At 43.2% G+C, this 23037-nt stretch overlaps 1 long non-coding RNA gene across 1 annotated transcript in view; it reads left to right on the top strand.

Annotated features, from left to right (window-relative positions):
• LOC144753438 (uncharacterized) overlaps window positions 1-23037 on the top strand; it is a 128340-nt gene that overhangs the window by 22219 nt on the left and 83084 nt on the right. The gene's annotated exons all lie outside the window — the stretch shown is intronic.

Consider the following 23037-nt stretch of genomic DNA (forward strand, 5'->3'; position numbering starts at 1 on the left):
ACAAACATTGGTTAGCCTGGTCAGCCAAGAGGTTTGAAAAAGAACGGCAGGTTATTGAAGGAGAAGACAGTACATCAGCATCAGCAGGCCATCCCCAGTCACAAGAATCCACTTCTGCACCTGTGGCTGGGGCACAAGTGACCTCTCAGCCGTTAAAGACACCGGCAACTGGATCATCTGCACCACACACAACACTAACAGTGGCTGCTGAGGAGGATTGGCTAAGTTTGCTTGGCTATGGTTCTCGAAAAAATGTCAAAGGCACAGCAAAAAGTAAGCAAAGTGGAGGAACCGTTGATGACCTTGAGTCGATGGTGCAGGACTATATGAATGACTCAACAGAGGTCTTTCTTAATGATGAGCCATTGCAGTATTGGCATGGCAAAAAACAATTGTGGCCACAGCTCTCCAACCTGGCTATAAACTATTTGTCTTGCCCACTCGCAAGTGTGTCTTCTGAACGTGTTTTCAGTGCTGCTGGTGGCATTGTAACTCCCAAACGGAGCCGCCTCTCGCCCAAAAATGTGGAGCGGCTGACAATGATCAAGATGAATCAGCACCTCATACCACCAGATTACAAAGTACGAGAAAGCACGCCGCATGAAGACGAGGAGGACGGCAACGTAGATGAGGGGATTTGTTCTCTGTTCGGTGGCACTGACCTCATCCTGCCTGAATTCGCAGAGTATGATGACGAAATCTTCTTCTTATTCCCTGACACCGAGCCCTGAAAATGAGACAATGAATAAAGAACTTTCTTTTTCGTCCTTATTCACTTTTATTCCTGTGTGTCTCTCTTTCTTTGTTTTGCACAGTTAATTTAATTCAAACTTTAATCACCTAATCCCAAAAACAAGACCATCAGCAGAACTGTCTTCACTTGTTTGCTTATTGATTTGAAGGTGCCGCAGTCTACATTCCTCAGGTTCACAAGTTCTGAAGAACATGCTCCTCTATCCTCCTCCTCCAGACTGCGATTTCCCTCAAAGCAGAGTGCTGGATTACGCCCAATGAAGAAAGACTCAGCACTTGTGGGGGTGTTGTACTTCTTTGCGGGTGAGTTGACGGATTTGGGCCCATTGCTGTGAAGCTCTAATAATGGACAAAAGTGTTTTGGACCAAATATGAGGTGGAAATTTCTTGCCGTTTTTGCTGACTTGCTTGCCTTTGAGGTGCTCTTTGGCGGGGTTCCGGGTGTTTGTGGGTGATTTTTGGTGTCTGGGAGCACTGCTGCGACAGTCTAATCTTGACTGCATTTTCTTTTCAGGAAATCCGTGGTGGAAAACAGGAGTTATGATGATTGATGATGATGACCTAGCTGCACAGCGCCGCGTTTGGACCGAAGGCCGAGAGATATTGTAAGTATGAGATTTAGCATTTTCGCTGTTTGGGGGTGTTGTCGGGTGGTTTTTTGCAGGTGGGTTGGCGGGTCTTGCCTGGGGCATTCCTGGGAAGGCCTAATACCGGATAGAAGTGTTTTGGACAAAATCCTTAAGGAACAGCCTTTTTTTTGCTATTTCTTCTGACATCTTGCTCAATGTAGCGTTTTGGGGGGCTTCCTGCTGTTCGTGGGTGGGTTGCGGCCGGGGTCTCTGTCGAAGCACTGCTGCGACAGTCTAATCTTGATTGCATTTGCTTTTCAGGAAATCCGTGGTGGAAAAACAGGAGTTATGATGATTGATGATGACCTAGCTGCACAGCGCCGCGTTTGGACCGAAGGCCGAGAGATAATGTAAGTATGAGATTTAGCTTTTTCGCTGTTTGGGGGTGTTGTCGGGTGGTTTTTTGCAGGTGGGTTGGCGGGTCTTGCCTGGGGCATTCCTGGGAAGGCCTAATACCGGATAGAAGTGTTTTGGACAAAATCCATAAGGAAACACCAGTTTTGGCACTTTTTGTAAGTTAGGATTCGTTAGGGTTCGCCCTAGCAGCAGGATTGCATGTGTTTCGGGGGGTTCTATTGCAACGCAGTTCTGGGGTTTTAGAGCACTGTTGGAGCGATGCTGGCTATGGATACTTTTGCTTGCTTGCAAGTGGTTTGAATACAATCCACGGTCTGTATTTGGGCCTACTGTTACTTTCAAAGTACGTTTTGTCACCCTCACCATTTTTCTGCTAGGCATCGTTTTTGGAGATCTGATTGGGGGTCTTCTACATTTTTGCGACTGGCTTTAGTAAGGGTCTTGGTGGGAGCATTGCTGGGAAGGTCAAATTTTGTTCTAAAACACAGTTTACAGTACACCTACCTTGAGGGGAAAGATCCGCTATAATATTTTGGCCATACTTATTTATCCTTAAAAAGGTGACTCAGACAGAGCACGCAATTTCAAAAATATTGTACTGTCTATTAGGGAAATCAAAGTGTCACTTTTTGCACCACACAGCGTACATACCTTTCATTTATTTATCAGTGGTATTGTAATAGCACTTCCTGTTTTCCGTTCAATAATTACAGGCCGGGTTTCAGTCAACATCCGCCAGGCAGGCAGTGGACAGGGTGTCTTCTGTCAGTGGTCACCAACATTGATGGACGAAGCGTCAGCTGGAATGGAGGAGTGCCGCCAATAAGAGGAATTGTTTGCTGCATGCAACTTACTTACCAAATTCAACAGGACAACTCCAACAACATACGCAATACAGATACAGTATCCATTGTTTTATTCTATGAGTGTGACTGCATGTGCTTAGCTTTAGTTTGTACCCAAAGATTCTCTTTATCTTCAATTATTGTTTGTCCATGCTGTGCTTTTTTTTTCTTCTCTCAACAAAACCTACCCAAAAAGAAACCCCCATTCCCATCCATTTTCCAAACCCTAACCCTCTTCCCCCGGGCTGTGTTGTTTTGCTTGATGTCTGACTAAAATGACATCAATAATTCCACACACTTGCTGGGGAGGATAAGGTCATAGCAACAGGCTGGTGAAGGAATACGAGGATATCTTCTAGACTTACTCAGCTTCAGTACTATATCTTCTAGTAGTAGGAGCCAATGTCAAATAAATTCAACGCAAGTACTAGTTATACTTGCAAGCAAATACTTTACCATTTGTTAGGCTACATTATGGCACTGTTCTAGTGTACTGTCACCTGCTATATTCTCGATGGTACCGTAACCGTTGTAATGCTACAGTAAGGACAAACCAGGTTTCGTTTTCTTTTTTTCCATAGGCATGCAACTGCCACTGTGTCACACCACTAGTACCACCGCAATGAGGAAATTTCACCCGCCCAGGATTGCCAACGTTAATCCCCATTTCACGTGGATCCAGCCCTGGGCCTAGCCCTAATTTCTAACACAAATTACAGGTAAGATAAGCGTTTGGTGGGAGGTAGTATAATGGAGTATTATTTAGGACTAGACGAGAGATTGACGGTAGTACTACTAAAGTCCTACGACTGTTCAGGAAAACAAACTTACTGTTACACCCCCGTCCCTCACCCACCAGACTGAAAAGCAGTAAAAAACAGGTATGGTCAAATAAAGTTTAAAAATGTATATTTATGTAGCCCTAACAAAATAATCTCCCTCAAGACCCACCCTAACCCCAACGATTGTCTTTGAAAAGTCCCAAAACGATCCCAACTCCCAAATCCCACCCCCCAAAAGTCTATAAAAAAAGGGCAAGGGACACTCCACTACTGGAGGGTGCTGGACCTGGTGCATTTTGCGGCATGGGCATCATACTCCTTGCGGAGGGTGGCAAGCTCGAAGCGGAGGCCCTCTACCAAGTTCTTATAGTTCTGGACCTCCTGCTCCAGGTAGGACATTCGGACTCCTAGGCGGCGTTGGCATGCCTTGCAGCTCCTGTGGGGGGCAGCTGGTCTTTCTGTTGCTTGGCGGTGACGGTTGTCTTTGTTAGCCCGGCTCGGTCCCGCTGGAGCACTGCGCATGCTGGCGTCCCGTGGGGTCACGGAGGAGGATGCAGCGGTCCCAGTCGAGGATGTTGTTGTTGCACCGGTCGACTGTGTGTCCTCCTCCTCCTCCAGGGCCACCAGCCGCCGATATTCGGCGACAGTGGCATCCAGCCTCCGTTGCCGGGCCATTCGCGCCTGCTCCCTCCGTGATGTTGATTTGGAAGGAGCAACTATATGAAGAAAGAAAGACATAGTCTGTAACCAATGCTCCTTAGCATTAATAACACAAAGTGATTGAGCCGAAAGTTGGGTCACAGTACAAGTAGCAAATTGAAAGCACAGTACATAACTATTGAGGACAGTATCTATGTAACCTCCCACTTCTGCATCCTTGCTCTAACATTAGTGGTAGTTTAATGAACAAATTCTACGACCACTATGGACTTCCATTACAGTCGACTATGACAGTACACCAGTCTTATTCTTCTTCTTCTCTCTTGTTTAGGAAAATTGGTACGTTATCTTATGCAAGCCGGCAGAATGGCAGCACAGTGAACTTGCACCCGAGAAAAACAGTTGCACACCATGATGAGTGAGACAGACTTGCGTTACTGTACCCGTCCAGTACATGCGGGTGGTGAAGCTATTACTTTTCTATTACGGGTGGCACTGAGAATACTCTGTTACAAGGGCTACTGCTTAATTAATTTACCTTTCACCCTACAGTGCAAATGAGTACTAGAAAAGGAAAATGAAGAAGATAAATAATTTGATTATCTATCACTTCACATGGGACGTATTTGATGACATATGGGATGACTTTAGGTGCTTTGCTTAATATTGAGTGAACAGTGATACACCCACACATGAATGACGCACTACAACTAAACTAAAGTTATTAAGAGAGGTACGGAGTGTCCACCGTAATAACCAGATATATGCTGTGCTTGCAGTTGCAATACAAAGTACAGCTACTATTCATGGTAGTATTGGACACATTTACAATTTCTTTTCCTTGCCTTCCCTACACTGGAACGGACGTGCGGGTGCGGTGGTACATGCTCTTCAAGGTAACACTTAGTTCATCCAGCGACCATCTACTCTCTATAGATACACATGTGCTATCTAAGAGTCAGAGAATACCATGCTCCAGGCATCCATTCATTCAAAGTATACGCACACATACAGTTTCTGTTTCACCCACCCAGGCTGATGTCCTTCAACCCATCCTTGCTTCATCATTGACCCAGCCATGCACCATACCATATTCTTTCCTTCCCAGCCACCTCGGGGGCCAAGCAAACACATATCGATCTTCTTTGCCAGCCATCATACAATTTCGCGTCCCACTTACTTACACCCTTCTTTCGCTTTTCGTTCATCCCATCCATCACGTTCGTCTAAGAACTTATTGGGATTCTTCTCACCAAAAACTTCACAGCTAAGTCGAAGTACATTTTGAGGAGGCTACTACCTGGTTGATTTGTAATACACCCGTGCAGAAAGCACACTATGCAGTCTTCAATCTCAATAAGTAAGGAATATATAGCTTACCTGTTCCCGCCACCACCGTGCGAACCCCCACAGGACCGTCCGCCGGCTCTTGCACCGCCTCCTCCCCAGAGTCCTCCGAGTCCTCGCCCAACACCGCCACCTCCGCGCTGGCCCCGTCACCAGATGTTACACCTACAAAGTACATTTAAGAATGTTAGAATACACCACTCACTACTATATAATATTTGGTCTAGGAGAAATGTTAAAAAAACAGAATACAATGTAATAATTTGTGACTGTCTACTCTAAAGTAAAAATGTCCCTTTTTCCAGGGAAGGCTGTTGTCTTGCTGCACTTTTATGCACAACTGATGAATGCTTGCTTTTTATTTTTAACACGCACCACTTTTTCTCCTAACAGACAGAAGCTTGACTCCTAAGAACACGACCAGGATCAAGTTCAAACCAGGTGAGAGCTCGTCTCGACCACAAGAAATGTGTCCAATTAATCGTCAGCACTAAGCACTTTTCCGTTTTCAGTTAAATAGTTTTATGACAAAGTAGATTTTAATAAATGTGTTTACTTTTAATAAAGCTTTTAAACTTAAATAGACTCTGTGGTTTTTGGTCCTCCAGACTAGAGTGGATGAGCTAAAGGTTTTGGAATTTTTGCAAGCATGAGTGCCTCTGACACTTCTTGACTGTGCTGTGACTCCGTACTCTCTTGTCCTGCGTACGATAATCTAGAGATCATTGGGGATCAATCATCGGTGACTTCGGGAGCTGAATGACTCTGCCACACTATCTAGTCAGTAAGGAGACAGTGCATAGAGCTATTGCTGAATAGAATGGGAGTCCAATGGAATTGCCAAATGTCCAATCTTAGTTAGCTACACAGACAGACTAATAAGAATAATCGGATAAGAATTTATATCCAGTCTACAAGAAGATCAAAGACGATTTAGAAAAAATCGAATGAGGAACGCTAGGAAAAAATAGGTACTCTTTATTACAATTAAAACTTACTGGGGCCAGCAAAGGAGCCCTCGCCTGCCCGATCCTGGCCTGCATCCTGAACAGCACCCTCCTCCTCCTGTGTCCTCTTGCCCTTGGGGGGAGCTGATGTACAACATGAAAGAAAGAAAGACCAGAAAACATGGATGAGATTTGTCAACCAAATCAACCATTTCAAAAGAACAATAACAACATTTTTTGGAGAAATAGCAAATAGATAGACAACTATTCCACGGGATCTATCTCATGTGGTATACTACGTTATTCGTATTGCCTGATTTGCGGACCGTTGACTTAGAAAGTTCCTATGTAACTCAATAAACAGACTACTAAAGAGGTTTGCCTAGGCCTGGCACTGCAGGCAGCAGTCCGCAGCACGCGAAGTGACAGACAAAGTCCATCCTGCTTGCACATCAGTGAATACTCAAACTATCAATCCACCCACCACCACCACTATTTCTTCTTATAGCCATGTGTCTAAAGGAAGGACTGGACTTCAGTCTGTTGGGGCTGATTTAGAAGTCCCTTGCGGCTCATTTTCCTCCATTGCTGCGTGACTTTTGTGACGCAGCGGCAGAACAAAAGACTCGCCATGGTGTTGGTGCGGCGTATATATTAAAAAAAAAAATTATGGGCGATGCATCACGTTGTAAAGCCCTGCGCCATCAGGGGGCGTTCCGGCGCAAGGGAGGGCGTACCTGCACAGGGACGAATCCTAAAAGTGGCTGAGGGAAATCTACAAGATGTCAATCAGTCACTTTTAAGACAATGATGCATGAGTCAAACCCTGCGCGCTTGAAGCCGACGTACGGCTTGATGCAGCATTGGGGAGATAGGGTACCCCAGAGCATTGCTGGAGCTGCGCCATCGTTGGCACGCAACTCCAGCAATGCGCCGCCTTTACGGCACAGATGCGTAAGGCTTCTGTGACGTTTTGGGCCAATGGGTGGTGGTGGCATGGCACACAATTACTGCCGCATCCCTGCTACTTTGCAGGGATGCGCCGGTAATTGAAAAAATGACCCTTAGTGTCTAGCATTACGCAGTTCTTATCTTTACACTACACTCATACATAATTTCTCAGGCCAATGAAATGAACACAATTTAAAAAACAAATAAGCATAGTAGCAAGCAAGGCTACTGAGAAGGAGAGCAGTGCACCTGAAATGCATAGAAGATTTTGAAATATAATTTACCTACAATGTAATCGGCAGCATTATTGCTCTTGGTAAAGAACAAAGATTTGCAAATAACAGAGCCGGATAAAACAGAGTAGTGATGAATAGCTACTACTACTCACCAAGCCCGGGGACCTCTACGCCGAGTGCGTCCAGCAAGTCCCGTTCCCGGTCCATGACATCGGTCCAGCGGTGGGTGGCCTGGTTATATGTGCGCCGGACCCCAGAGAGCTTATACATGGCCCGGCACACCTTCTCCCACCGCTTCCGGCGCTCCCGGATGCCATAGCCAGTTGCAATCTTGCCGCCTCCCAGGATCGTCTTGGGGAGGCGGCGCTGGACGTGGAAGATGAGCGCGGCCACCTCCTCCGCGCTGAAGATCTCCCGTGGCACCACTTGCTCCCCCCTCAAACGCCCGCACGGGAGCCGGGCACGGGGTGCGGGACCCTTCCCCTTCTCAGGGTGCTTCCCGGCTCCCTTTACCATGGTCTGGGCAGAAATAAACTTAAATGATAAAGAAGAAATAGAATAGTGAAGAAGAAAAGAAAAGAGTTTAAAAAAGTAGTTTAAAAGTAACTAAAAGTAGCAGAAAACACAAAAATATACAGCTAGAAAAATAGAGGGATAGATAATAAGTAAAATAGATTAAATAAACTTCAAACAAGCAAAGGATGGCAGAGATTCAGCGAGGATACAGAAAGCATGCCCAGAACCATAGCAATGAATGAGAAACAAGATGGCCGCGCCCGTTCACGACCGCGTGGGTAAGTTCGCGCGAGATTTTCCTCGCGAGCACGCGCGAAATTGTACTAGCGAGCAGCACAGTTTGCGAGATTACACATAGCGGCCGGAAACGGAATTACGTCACGCAAACAAGATGGCCGCGCCCGTGTACGACCGCTAGGGTAACTTGGCAAACGTATAGCTACAAGCGCCTCGCGAACACGCGCAAAAGCACGCGAACATACACGTCGCCAAAAAAAAATTAGTGTATTCGCAAGCATTCGCGGATCCCGAAATCGATCTCGCACGGATTCGCGCCCCAAAAAACGCGCGAAATTGCAGAAAAAACGATTTTTGCTAAACTGAAAGCAATGAGCAGGTGCAAAAGTTCAAACTTAACATTTGTAACATTCACTGTAGTGCTTCCTGAGGGGCCCCTCCAGAGTTTGCAACTATTCTATGACCCTGCTATGACCCAAACAGCAGGCTCATAGAATAGCTACAAGTAGACCATAAAGGTCCTGTGAAAAAAAATTTCACTGCAACAGAAAGCAAATTACAGATAAGGAAGGAAGCAGGTGCCAGCCAGACTGGAACTTTCTAAATAACTGACACATTAATCAACCCCAAATTAATTCATGGCAGTTGAAGTAGGGGAGGTGTGCTTGCTTTTTTCACCCCCCATAAACTACAGTGATAAACAAACCTAATGGGTGGCAGTGAGGATGTACCAGAGGGTGGCATGGGTGTCCCAGAGGGTGGCAGTGGTGAAACAGAGGGTGCTGTGAACCTGTGATGATAAACCAGACGTAGAAACAACATAGTCGCGGCCGTTGCGTGCCGAAAAGTAAGTTCGCAATTGCGAAATTGTCCCAAAATCGGCGCGAACGCTCGCCAACACAAAAAACGGGAAAATCCGCGAGAGTTCGCGTATCTTCGCGGATTGCGAATCCGTAAATCCGCAATTTCGCGTACGCGAGATCCGCTAGATCCGCCCATGCTTACCACACGGCAGACTAAGCGCAAATCTCCACGCACCCAATCTCAAGGGGATGTAGGCACACCCACAGGGAGAGGATACAGATGTCACACACGCATCCACAGACCCACAACAACAGACTCACAGCCCCCACCTCCACCCCCAATGTGTCCCCGGGTTCAGGTGTTAGTTTGTCAGAACTGGCTGAAGTGTGTAGCCAAGAATATTTACCCACATTCAGCGAGGCAACGCCTCTCCTGTCCCTGCGGTGCCGGAGGATTCCCCAGATGATACCCCCACTGTTTCCACGGACAATTGAACTCTATGTGCAGGCAAGTTTGGGTGTGACAGCATCCAGAATGCCACAACCTTTTTTCCCCGTTATTTGGACTGGCCATTGGCCTTCTGTGAGAATGGACTCATACCTCCGTTTTATCTTTTGGTGCAGCTGAATAAAGCTTTTATTTTTTGCTACTGTACTTTTGCTTTTCTGGTAATGGCTTAGACTGCTGTGTGCCTGGGAGATGGTGTGATGTTCATATTTGGGTATTGTAACATGTGTCTATTTCCTGATGGTAATGAGGTTCACCATGGTATGTTTCTGCTTTAACTGCTGGGCACTGCTGGGCACTGCTGGGGGTCTTAGTCACAATCACCCTCTACTGATGGGCACTGATGGGCACTGCTGGGTGTCTTAGTCACACACACCCTCTACTGCTGGGCACTGCTGGGGGTCTTAGTCACACACACTCTTTACTGCTGGGCACTGCTGGGCACTGCTGGGGGTCTTAGTCACACACACACTCTACTGCTGGGCACTGCTGGGGGTCTTAGTCACACACACCCTCTACTGGTGGGCACTGCTGGGGGTCTTAGTCACACACACCCTCTACTGGTGAGCACTGATGGGCACTGCTGGGGGTCTTAGTCACACACGCCCTCCACTGGTGGGCACTGCTGGGGGTCTTAGTCACACACACCCTCTACTGCTGGGCACTGCTGGGCACTGCTGGGGGTCGTAGTCACACACACCCTCTACTGCTGGGCACTGCTGGAGGTCTTAGTCACACACACCCTCTACTGCTGGGTACTGCTGGGGGTCTTAGTCACACACACCCTCTACTGCTGGGCACTGCTGGGCACTGCTGGGGGTCTTAGTCACACACACCCTCTACTGCTGGGGGTCTTAGTCACACTAACACTCTCTACTGCTGGGCACTGCTGGGCACTGCTGGGGGTCTTAGTCACACACACCCTATACTGCTGGGCACTGCTGGGGGTCTTAGTCACACACACCCTCTACTGCTGGGCACTGCTGGGGGTCTTAGTCAAACACACCCTCTTCTGGTGGGCACTGCTGGGGGTCTTAGTCACACACACCCTCTACTACTGGGCACTGCTGGGCACTGCTGGGGGTCTTAGTCACACACACCCTCTACTGCTGGGCACTGCTGGGGGTCTTAGTCACACACACCCTCTACAGCTGGGCACTGCTGGGGGTCTTAGTCACACACACCCTCTACTGCTGGGCACTGCTGGGCACTGCTGGGGGTCTTAGTCACACACACCCTCTACTGGTGGGAACTGCTGGGCACTGCTGTGGGTCTTAGTCACACACACCCTCTACTGTTGGGCACTGCTGGGGGTCTTAGTCACACACACCCTCTACTGGTGGGCACTTCTGGGGGTCTTAGTCACACACACCCTCTACTGGTGGGCACTGCTGGGCACTACTGGGGGTCTTAGTCACACACACCCTCTTCTGGTGGGCACTGCTTGGGGTCTTAGTCACACACAGCCTCTACTGGTGGGCACTACTGGGCACTGCTGGGGGTCTTAGTCACACACACCCTCTACTGCTGGGCACTGCTGGGCACTGCTGGGGGTCTTAGTCACACACACCCTCTACTGCTGGGCACTGCTGGGGGTCTTAGTCACACTAACACTCTCTACTGCAGGGAACTGCTGGGGGTCTTAGTCACACACACCCTCTACTGCTGGGCACTGCTGGGGGTCTTAGTCACACACACCCTCTACTGCTGGGCACTGCTGGGCACTGCTGGGGGTCTTAGTCACACACACCCTCTACTGTTGGGCACTGCTGGGGGTCTTAGTCACACACACCCTCTACTGGTGGGCACTTCTGGGGGTCTTAGTCACACACACCCTCTACTGGTGGGCACTGCTGGGCACTACTGGGGGTCTTAGTCACACACACCCTCTTCTGGTGGGCACTGCTTGGGGTCTTAGTCACACACAGCCTCTACTGGTGGGCACTACTGGGCACTGCTGGGGGTCTTAGTCACACACACCCTCTACTGCTGGGCACTGCTGGGCACTGCTGGGGGTCTTAGTCACACACACCCTCTACTGCTGGGCACTGCTGGGGGTCTTAGTCACACTAACACTCTCTACTGCAGGGAACTGCTGGGGGTCTTAGTCACACACACCCTCTACTGCTGGGCACTGCTGGGGGTCTTAGTCACACACACCCTCTACTGCTGGGCACTGCTGGGCACTGCTGGGGGTCTTAGTCACACACACCCTCTACTGCTGGGCACTGCTGGGGGTCTTAGTCACACACACCCTCTACTGCTGGGCACTGCTGGGGGTCTTAGTCACACACACCCTCTACTGGTAGGCACTGCTGGGGGTCTTAGTCACACACACTCTCTACTGCTGGGCACTGCTGGGGGTCTTAGTCACACACACTCTCTACTGCTGGGCACTGCTGGGGGTCTTCGTCACACACACCCTCTACTGCTGGGCACTGCTGGGGGTCTTAGTCACACACACCCTCTACTGCTGGGCACTGCTGGGGGTCTTAGTCACACACACCCTCTACTGGTGGGCACTGCTGGGGGTCTTAGTCACACACACCCTCTACTGGTGGGCACTGCTGGGGGTCTTAGTCACACTAACACTCTCTACTGCTGGGCACAGCTGGGGGTCTTAGTCACACACACCCTCTACTGCTGGGCACTGCTGGGGGTCTTAGTCACACACACCCTCTACTGCTGGGCACTGCTGGGGGTCTTAGTCACACACACCCTCTACTGGTGGGCACTGCCGGGGGTCTTAGTCACACACCCTCTACTGCTGGGCACTGCTGGGCACTGCTGGGGGTCTTAGTCACACATACTCTCTACTGCTGGGCACTGCTGGGGGTGTTAGTCACACACACCCTCTACTGCTGGGCACTGCTGGGGGTCATAGTCACACACACCCTCTACTGCTGGGCACTGCTGGGGGTCTTAGTCACACACACCCTCTACTGGTGGGCACTGCTGGGCACTGCTGGGGGTCATAGTCACACACACCCTCTACTGGTGGGCACTGCTGGGGGTCTTAGTCACACACACCCTCTACTGGTGGGCACTGCTGGGGGTCTTAGTCACACACACCCTCTACTGGTGGGCACTGCTGGGCACTGATGGGGGTCTTAGTCACACACAGCCTCTACTGGTGGGCACTGCTGGGCACTGCTGGGGTTCTTAGTCACATACACCCTCTACTGCTGGGCACTGCTGGACACTGCTGGGTATGTTTTCCACACATCACTTAGATGTGACGCAACATACACATACATTTCTGACGTATGTCCCACACGTCTCGCCATTCCACTGGTGATATGCGGTAGCGTGTGGCGCACCGTACCCCAAGGTTGATGACGTAGGTGCGGCACGTCTCACTATTACACTGGTGAGATGCGGTGGCGTACCGTACCCTGACGTTGATGGCGTCGGTCCGGCACGTCTCACTATTACACTGGTGATATGCAGTAGCGTGTGGCGCACCGTACCCCGGCATTACAGGCGTGCAATGGTGATGTGCGCGTGTGGCGCCACATACAGGTATACTTCAGTTTTTGGGGTTCGTTGTACTCACCTTCTGTGCCGTCGTCGGTTTCTATGTATGAGGTGGTGGGCGTACAGGACTGGGATGACACGGACGATGGGGTTCATGTCTTGTTTGTCGCGTACCGGGGTGAGGTTCGGGCCGGACTCTGTTTTTATGGCAGTTTTCAGCTCTCGTAGGAAAAGAGCCGTACGGAGTGTCTTCAACACAGATCGTACTTCCTGGTACGGATAACGTGGTCTATTTACATTCGGACGTTGCGTAAAGCGTCACCCGGATGCAATTCGTATGTACTTTCGATTTGTACGGAGTTTGTTACGAGTCGTACGGAGTGACGCATTGGGTTGAAATCGTACTTGCAGATTCGTACGTGGACGTTTACGAGTACGATTAGTACGGGGATAAACGCTCCGTACGAAGAATCGGAGCGCTTTTTACCCGATCGGAATCGACCCCATAGTGTGGTAAAAGGCGGCAGAGTCAGTATGAGGAAACAAGAAAAAAGATGTTTTACAATAGAGTTGTCTTTAATTTGTTAAAAGATGTGAAGAAATACAAAAAAATAGCACTATTTTATAATAAGAAGATTGAAATAGAAATTATTGTGGAGAAGGCTTTTGAATTAAAAAAGAAATTATTCATTTTAGTTTTAAACAGAATTCGATCACTAGATAAACCAATTAATTTTATGACGGCCAAGATTAAGAAGAAAAGAGTAATTATCAGAACTAATTTTTTGATTTTTTTGGGGTGAATGGAAACACAGTTCAAGTTCAGAGCCTTTCTTTAATGAAGAGAGTCATTTTCAGACCAATAATTTATTACATGCAGGTGATACCAGTGGTGGAGCTCATGAGGTTAGAAATGGTTGTTCAATTGAGAAAGAGAAGATGGTTCCTAGAAATGTAGAAGAAGTGATAGCTGATGAAGTTCTAGGGAGATGTCCTTAAGCCCCAGTGTATACTTGGGACTGCAGTAATATTTGTAGTATACGACAGGAATCTATTGATATTTTACGCAATTTCTTACGAGAATATGCTAAAAAAAGTGTTAAACAAAATATTAAAATGTTGCAAGGACTAGATCCTTGCAGAGTGAGAAAAATACTTGTTTGCAAGGTCATTCTCTGGCTTGTATTTCTAGGCAAGTATGTCAAAGTGTTTTTCATCATTTCAGGATGTTAGCAGTACATTATTCTCAAATGCGAAAGTTAGTCAGAAGATTGCATTATACAAAAATTCCAGCACTAATGTTAAATGAGTTGTAAAAATGCTCTTTTGCGTAGGTCAGTATCAGATGTGAAGAAGGTTTGTGAAGAAATTGAGTTTTGTTACTTTGGTCCTGAACAGGAGAGTTTAGAAACTGACACATTAATAGATGAAAATGTTGAAGAGAATGTGCAACATAGTACTACAAAACATTTTGAAGAACAAATAACAAATTTTAAGGGGATTTCAGGTGAAAGGCCATATTATTCTTAAATTTGTTGCCGGCGAACTCACTATAAAAATCAGACCTGGGCTGTTGACCTGTATTTAAAAAGTAAAAGAGAAAATAATGATAAGTGGAAGGAATTTGCAACTTATTTGTTGGCAGAGAATTGTTTTGATTTGGGTTCTGTTCAGGGTATTTGTAAATATTGTTATAACAAATTAGACGAGAATAAAATGCCTGCTAGAGCTGTCCATAATAATCTAGAGTTATTCCTCCAGAACTGATAGATTTAAATATGTATGAGTCTATTCTGATTCAATGTGTGCACGCATTTGAGGCTCTTGTTTGTGTGGAGCTAAAACATGTAAATTGCCTTCTACAGATTTACAGAGAGGATTAAAAGGAAGAGTTGTATATTTACCTCTAGATTTAAAGAAAAATATTGAAACTATTGGTGTAGAGAATGTAGAAAGTGAACCACTAGTTATTCTAGTGAATGGTGTTCCTACTAAGAATAAGAACATCTGGCAAGAGTTAGTTGATGTTAGGAAAGTGCAAAAGGCAACATTATATCTTATAAAAAAACAATGAGTACTAAAAAAAGTGTATGTGGAAGAAAAAGAAATACTTTCAGGAGATGATACTGAAACGTCAAGTGGTCAAATTGAAAAAGTGGACATGTCCAAAAGTGAAGAAATCTATGAACATTACAGTGTACATCTATTTAATGTGAAAGAAGTGAATGGGAATACTATTGAATTATTCTAAATGAAAAAAAGGGGAGTCCCATGAGTGTATGGGCAAAAAATTTTGGAAGTTCATTGTTTTCTGCAGCTGTTGTCAACTGGAAAAGGTGGACAATATGATGAACGATCAGTTCAGATTCCTGCATCTGAATATCGGACAACACGATTGTATGCAGAAGATTCAAGATTTTGACAATGTATCCCATATATATTTAATCTTTTGTTTGAGAGTTACTTGTCTGGACTTTCATATGCAGTTAACCACATATTAAAAACAGGAGTACATCTTCAAAATGTTTCTGCAAAGGAATTTATAGATAAAGTACATCAGAGAGACGATCATTTAGAATCTCAGCTGATTAATTTGATGACATGTCAGCGTGGTATTAATGAGTATTGGTACCTTCATCATGAAGATCTTAAATGTATGATAAGGAACGTCCTGTAATATCCAAAGGAAGAGTAAACAATTTTATGTCAGCTGTGAGACATACCATAAGTAGAAAATCTCCCAAAATACATACAATTTGAGAAGAAGTGAAGAATCAAAATATATCAATGATTATAATCCAGTTATTCTCTCAATGTGGAATGCTAATATGAATATTCAGTATGTTGCGGATAATTCCATTGCTGTGGCCCGATATGTGACATCTTATAACAAAACCAGAAAAGACGGAGTTAAAAGAAATGTGGGAAGACATTTCTCACTAGAAGAGTCTTAGTAAAAAATTGTACAGTTTCAGTTTGAAGATGTTATCCCATCGAGAAATTGGAGCATATGCATACTCAAAATCCAGAAGAATCATTTGGGTGAGTCAGGGTCTTGCTGCAACGCGAAATCAAGTACTTAAATCTGTACAAGAAATCGAATATTTAGCAGAAAAAGAACCGGGAAGTACAGATATTGTCTAAACAAACATGTTGGATACATATTATCCAAATAGAAGTCATCATCTTGAGAACATATGTCTTTATGAAGTGCTGCAATATTACACTTTTAAACGGAATACTACAGAAAACATAATTGAAGGATAATATGCAGTGATTGGTTACGAAGGATGTTTGGGGAAACAAAATAAAGGAAATTTAACGAATCACAGAAAACTGAGCTGTTATACTCCTGATAAAAGGGAATTTTACTATTTAGCACTTTTGCAACTCTTCAAACCGTGGCGTACAGAATTGGAATTACTTGGAGATTTTCAGAACTATGAAGATTCCTTCAATGCTTGTAACGATACCATAGAATGTACTGTTTTTCCAAATGATCTCAAAATGTTGAACGATGAAATTGATCAAGAAGCTACTATTGCAGCTGAGATTGCTAGAGACAGTTCTCAAGACAGTCAAACAGTTCTCAAGACAGTACAGCACTAAGTCAAGATCCACTAGGACAACCAATTCTTGAAAATGAAGCAGCAATCGCAATGAATGAAGTGGAAACAGCAATGCATCAAGCCCAAGAAGATATTATGGACTTAGGAAACTTGGAAGAACAACTAAATGTTGAACAGAAAGAAATATATCACCAAGTGAGACAACAGATTGACCATGGATGTTTCATGGAAAGAATGAAGGAGAAGTCTTACCAAAGAGTAAGAAGCTGTCCTGAGCACTCTTTGAAGCACGATCGTGCGTAGTATAAAGTTAATTGTTAGGAAACTGATGAGTTTTTGGAAAAAGGTTTATTCCTTATTGTAAATCCAAATGCAGGTTCATGGTAACAAAAAGCTTATTTTCATATTTCATAAATCCATTTTAAAGCAAATCCATTGTAAATTCATGGGATAAAGTTAACAGATGGTAAGATGGAAAAACCCCAATGCATTTCGTTCTACATTAGAACTTCTTCAGGGGGATATAGTTTCTAAAAAGAAAAGAAGAAAAAAGACTTTGTCGATCGCTGTAATGTACAGGAACTTGAAAAACACACAAAAGTGCGCCCAGTGAAAAAAGAAGAGTTAGGAGGGCCACCACCCGTCATGTGATCAAAACACCATGTGAAAACGCCAAGTTAAACCGGTAGAATAGGTAAATAAACTGGATAAATATGAGAGTAGACATCAAAAGTGACAAATAAGGGTTGTAAACCACAGTGTATGAAATGTTAACAAGTGAAACGGCAATTATTAATAATGTGCAGAAAATAGTCAAAAAGAACCAGGGGAACGCGAAGTTGACAAGAAGCAAAGCCCAAGAATTACACCCGGTGATATTGGTAACTCACCACCATGAAATAACAAAACGCGTGAAGAAACTTACCCATTACCAAAGACGAACGCGCGTGTATAGAAGAACACGTCGGTAGTGCGGGACACAACCCGGAAGACGCCGGTGAAGGACTAGCATCCGTAATCAAGAACCCCAGGTGAGTAATCAAAATAGAAGTAGGACCAGAAACAGTGACACGAGATGACTTGAAGTAATAATAGAAAACGGACCAGAAATACAGAAACAAACCCCCATGGGTGAAAGAATAGACAGAAAAGAAATACTCTAAACAAAAGGAATGTGGGCACTCACTCGAAACGCCAAAGGAAAATATGTGTGAAAAGGATAAAGAATATAAAGAAATGCATAATCAGTATCTAAATAACCACTATAGGTCTTATATACAGTAAAAACGAAATCATCAATAAACAAAGTACTGGGCACAGTAAAAACAGTATAAACAACACACAGGTCAAAGAGAGATCTCATGACTCATAGATTAGAGATGGCAACTAAGTTCAATTTTATCATTTAGCCCCTTCGGTTGAAGGGCTTGTAAAAAGTAAATCCAGTGTAGCTCACGTTGCAGCATGTGCTTGGTGTTGTCTCTGTGTGGAATTTTTTCGACCATTTCCAAAATTAAGTAGCGGATTTGACTGGGATTATGCGAGTGTGACACAAAGTGAGCAGCCAGACTTGATTTCAAGTTCTTAGTCCTGATGTTGCTGCGATGCTCATTCAGTCTGATTTTGATTTTTCTTTCAGTTTTTCCCACATATGGGAGGCCACACGGGCATTTAAGCATATAGATGACATTAGCCGAGTCACAGGTGGCAGAGACTTTAAGATGAATTGGTGTTCCTTTAGAAGGGTGACATAGTATATTGCCTGGTATGATGCTATTGCAATGGCCACAGGAAAGCAAAAATAGGAGGTTTGCTTACCAACGGTCAAAAAATGTACAATCACTATTGAAACATCCTCCGTTGCAAAACGTAGTGACATACAAAGGCACTATTCCTTGCCACAACTGTGGCCATTGCAATAGCATCATACCAGGCAATATACTATGTCACCCTTCTAAAGGAACACCAATTCATCTTAAAGTCTCTGCCACCTGTGACTCGGCTAATGTCATCTATATGCTTAAATGCCCGTGTGGCCTCCCATATGTGGGAAAAACTGAAAGAAAAATCAAAATCAGACTGAATGAGCATCGCAGCAACATCAGGACTAAGAACTTGAAATCAAGTCTGGCTGCTCACTTTGTGTCACACTCGCATAATCCCAGTCAAATCCGCTACTTAATTTTGGAAATGGTCGAAAAAATTCCACACAGAGACAACACCAAGCACATGCTGCAACGTGAGCTACACTGGATTTACTTTTTACAAGCCCTTCAACCGAAGGGGCTAAATGATAAAATTGAACTTAGTTGCCATCTCTAATCTATGAGTCATGAGATCTCTCTTTGACCTGTGTGTTGTTTATACTGTTTTTACTGTGCCCAGTACTTTGTTTATTGATGATTTCGTTTTTACTGTGTATAAGACCTATAGTGGTTATTTAGATACTGATTATGCATTTCTTTATATTCTTTATCCTTTTCACACATATTTTCCTTTGGCGTTTCGAGTGAGTGCCCACATTCCTTTTGTTTAGAGTATTTCTTTTCTGTCTATTCTTTCACCCATGGGGGTTTGTTTCTGTATTTCTGGTCCGTTTTCTATTATTACTTCAAGTCATCTCGTGTCACTGTTTCTGGTCCTACTTCTATTTTGATTACTCACCTGGGGTTCTTGATTACGGATGCTAGTCCTTCACCGGCGTCTTCCGGGTTGTGTCCCGCACTACCGACGTGTTCTTCTATACACGCGCGTTCGTCTTTGGTAATGGGTAAGTTTCTTCACGCGTTTTGTTATTTCATGGTGGTGAGTTACCAATATCACCGGGTGTAATTCTTGGGCTTTGCTTCTTGTCAACTTCGCGTTCCCCTGGTTCTTTTTGACTATTTTCTGCACATTATTAATAATTGCCGTTTCACTTGTTAACATTTCATACACTGTGGTTTACAACCCTTATTTGTCACTTTTGATGTCTACTCTCATATTTATCCAGTTTATTTACCTATTCTACCGGTTTAACTTGGCGTTTTCACATGGTGTTTTGATCACATGACGGGTGGTGGCCCTCCTAACTCTTCTTTTTTCACTGGGCGCACTTTTGTGTGTTTTTCAAGTTCCTGTACATTACAGCGATCGACAAAGTCTTTTTTCTTCTTTTCTTTTTAGAAACTATATCCCCCTGAAGAAGTTCTAATGTAGAACGAAATGCATTGGGGTTTTTCCATCTTTCCATCTGTTAACTTTATCCCATGAATTTACAATGGATTTGCTTTAAAATGGATTTATGAAATATGAAAATAAGCTTTTTGTTACCATGAACCTGCATTTGGATTTACAATAAGGAATAAACCTTTTTCCAAAAACTCATCAGTTTCCTAACAATTAACTTTATACTACGCACGATCGTGCTTCAAAGAGTGCTCAGGACAGCTTCTTACTCTTTGGTAAGACTTCTCCTTCATTGTTTGTGCCACACCTCACGGAACCGGAAGGTGTTATCCTGAGCACCTAAAAATTATTTTCACCTGGTTTTACCATTTGACAATTGACTTACCTATTGGAGTGCAGCGGTTTGCTCTTTTGCTACCCTCATGGAAAGAATGCACATGCACATCATTTTAACCTATCCGAATGTATGTCAGTGGTCAAGCTGGAACAGGAAAAAGTTTCTTAATTAGAGTATTGACCAGTTATCTACAGAAAAAAACCTGACTCACATTTGTCTTGTGTTGTAACTGCTCCAACTGGGTTGGCAGCACACAACATTAAAGGAACTACATTACATCATTTACTTATGCTAACTGTAGAGCATGAAAATAAATTGGAATATAAGAAACTGTCTGGAGAAGCTTGCTATGAAGTTTCAAGAGTGCTAAAGAAAATGAAACTTCTGATTATTGATGAGGTAAGCATGGTCTCAAACCTAATGCTTGCTTTTGTGCATTTAAGAAGGCAGCAAATTCTTAAAACAGAGTACGAAGTCTTATTTGGAGGAAAACATGTAATAGTTTTTGGAGATCTACTGCAAATTACTCCCGTAAAAGGACAACCAGTATTTAAAACACTTGTGCATGAAGAAACTAGAAAGACTTTGGGAAGTGTTGGAAACTTTAACATTTGGTCATATTTTAAATACAATGAACTCATTAAAAATATGCGAAAAGCTAATTATGTTGATTATGGAACTATTCTTCAAGATATAAGAATTGGAGTACTGACAGAACATGGAAAACAAGCTTTGCAAATTCGACTACTTACAAACTTATTCCAAATGAAAATATAGTTCCTAAAAAAATATATATGAATATTGCAGAAAATAAATCTATAATCTGCTTAATGCCAACCCTGCGCGAGTGTTTTGTATTCAATGGACAACTTTTGAAGCTAGAAAATGAGCAAATAATAACATTGAAAGATATTGATAAAATAGAGCATGAAGGGATCACTATTATTTTGATGGGAAAATAAAAAAAAATGGATCCTTTATCTAAAACTGCTGGTTTAGAGAAGAATCTATATGTATGTGTACACTGTCAGGTAATTTTAAGGCATCATTTGGATGTGGAAACAGGTTTAGTAAAGGGAGCAATGGGTAAAGTTGTTGATTGTGTCAATTATCAAAATAGAGATGGAAAAATCAAATTTGATCAAATTGAAGAAGTAAAACATATTGGTTGTTGTTCAGTTCATTTTTTGCTTGTTAAAGATGTATATGTTCGTAGAAAACAATTTCCACTTTCTCTGGCATATGCGGTGACTATTCATAAATCTCAAGGTTTAAGTGTAGACAGTGCTTTGGTGAACATTGGAAGTATCATGTTGAAAGAGGGTATGGCATATGTTGCTTTGTCCCGAGTCAGAACTTTATCTGGATTGTATTTGATTGATTTTGATGAGAGAAAGATTAGTGCAGATGCAAACTGTGTAAAAGAGTATAATCGGTTAAGAAGAGCGTATGCTCCCAATGTAGGTTAATATCCTGTATTTGAAAAGCGTCTAGTAGGTCAAAAAAGAAGATATGAGAATATCTGTTGTGAAGTTATAGAGAAGGAAAAAAATCAAGATAATGTTGAGATTGCAAGCAAAAAGAAAAAGGACACAATTGAAGAGATTGTTGGGTATCAGTTAGAAAATAGTTCAGGTATCAACTGCTATGCTAATGTAGTGGTCAATGTTGGTTTTTTTCTAGAAAGTTTGCAACAGCAAATGATGGAGGATTGTGAAAAAAGATTTTGTTCCTTGTTACATTGTATTTATGAAAAATTAAGAACTGATAAAAGGAAAATAGAAAGTTTTTCTGATATTCGTAATCTTTTGGATGTATGTTCTGGTTCTCCACAATTTACTCAGAATATCCAACAAGATGTTCAGGAATTTCTAATGTATATACTTGCAGTATTGGAAAATGAAGGAATAGAAATTGAAAATATTTGTAGCCTTCGTTATAAATGGGAAAATTGAATGTGAAAATTGTATGTTTACATGTAGCACTAACATATATACTGAAAGATTTATATATTTGACATTACCAGACTGTAAAACAGTGTCTTTTAAGAAACTAGTTAAAGCAGCAAATCAAAACATGGAGTGTTGCCAATGCAAATCAGAAATGTTATCAACATTATTTATACAAAGATTTGGACAATATATCATTTTAATGATACAACGTTGTACAGCTGATGGAAGAAAATTGGAAACTTTAATTAAACATTTTGTATCAAGTCAAGTATCAATATCAAGAAGAACTTTTGTGGCAGTAGCAATTATTTTCCATGATGGTCATTCTACAACAACTGGACATTACACTATTTAAAATGCAGTAAAGGATGGACCTATTGTAATGATGCTCAATTGGTTTTTAAAGAACGTTTTCCTAACGAATTACCAAATCCTACCTAATATTTTAAAAGCCAAAGTTTTAAGAAGATAATTCGGCCTATGAGGAATTTATTTACATTTATTAATACGATTACTATTGGACAATTTCAGTATAAAGGATTTCAGGAATACCATTTGGCCAAGAGGAAAGTTATACATTTGAATTAAGGACTTTTTCTTGGATATTCTCACAGCATATCTTTTTAACGAACATCATTTACAGTATATGGAAATTATAAAGAATTGCTCATTGAATTATTATTTCAGTTATTTCATATTCAAGTAAGAGAATTCTCTTAGAACGAAGCATTTTATACATGTGTGATTTGTATAATATGGTATGTTATTGAGGATATTGTTTTCCTGGAATGTTGAGAAATAGTGGAGTATATTAAAAATATTTTTGACACAGATTTGTTTTTTATAAATAATCTTATTGATTGGTTTTTTTGCCCCCTGTTATGTGATGAGTAACATTGAAATCACTGTTTGTGGTGAAATTCAATATATTCTGAGAACATCAAAAAAGGCAAACAAAATAAT

The sequence above is a fragment of the Lissotriton helveticus genome, chromosome 5_1, assembly GCF_964261635.1.
Source record: "Lissotriton helveticus chromosome 5_1, aLisHel1.1, whole genome shotgun sequence".
In the NCBI taxonomy this organism is placed as follows: domain Eukaryota; kingdom Metazoa; phylum Chordata; class Amphibia; order Caudata; family Salamandridae; genus Lissotriton; species Lissotriton helveticus.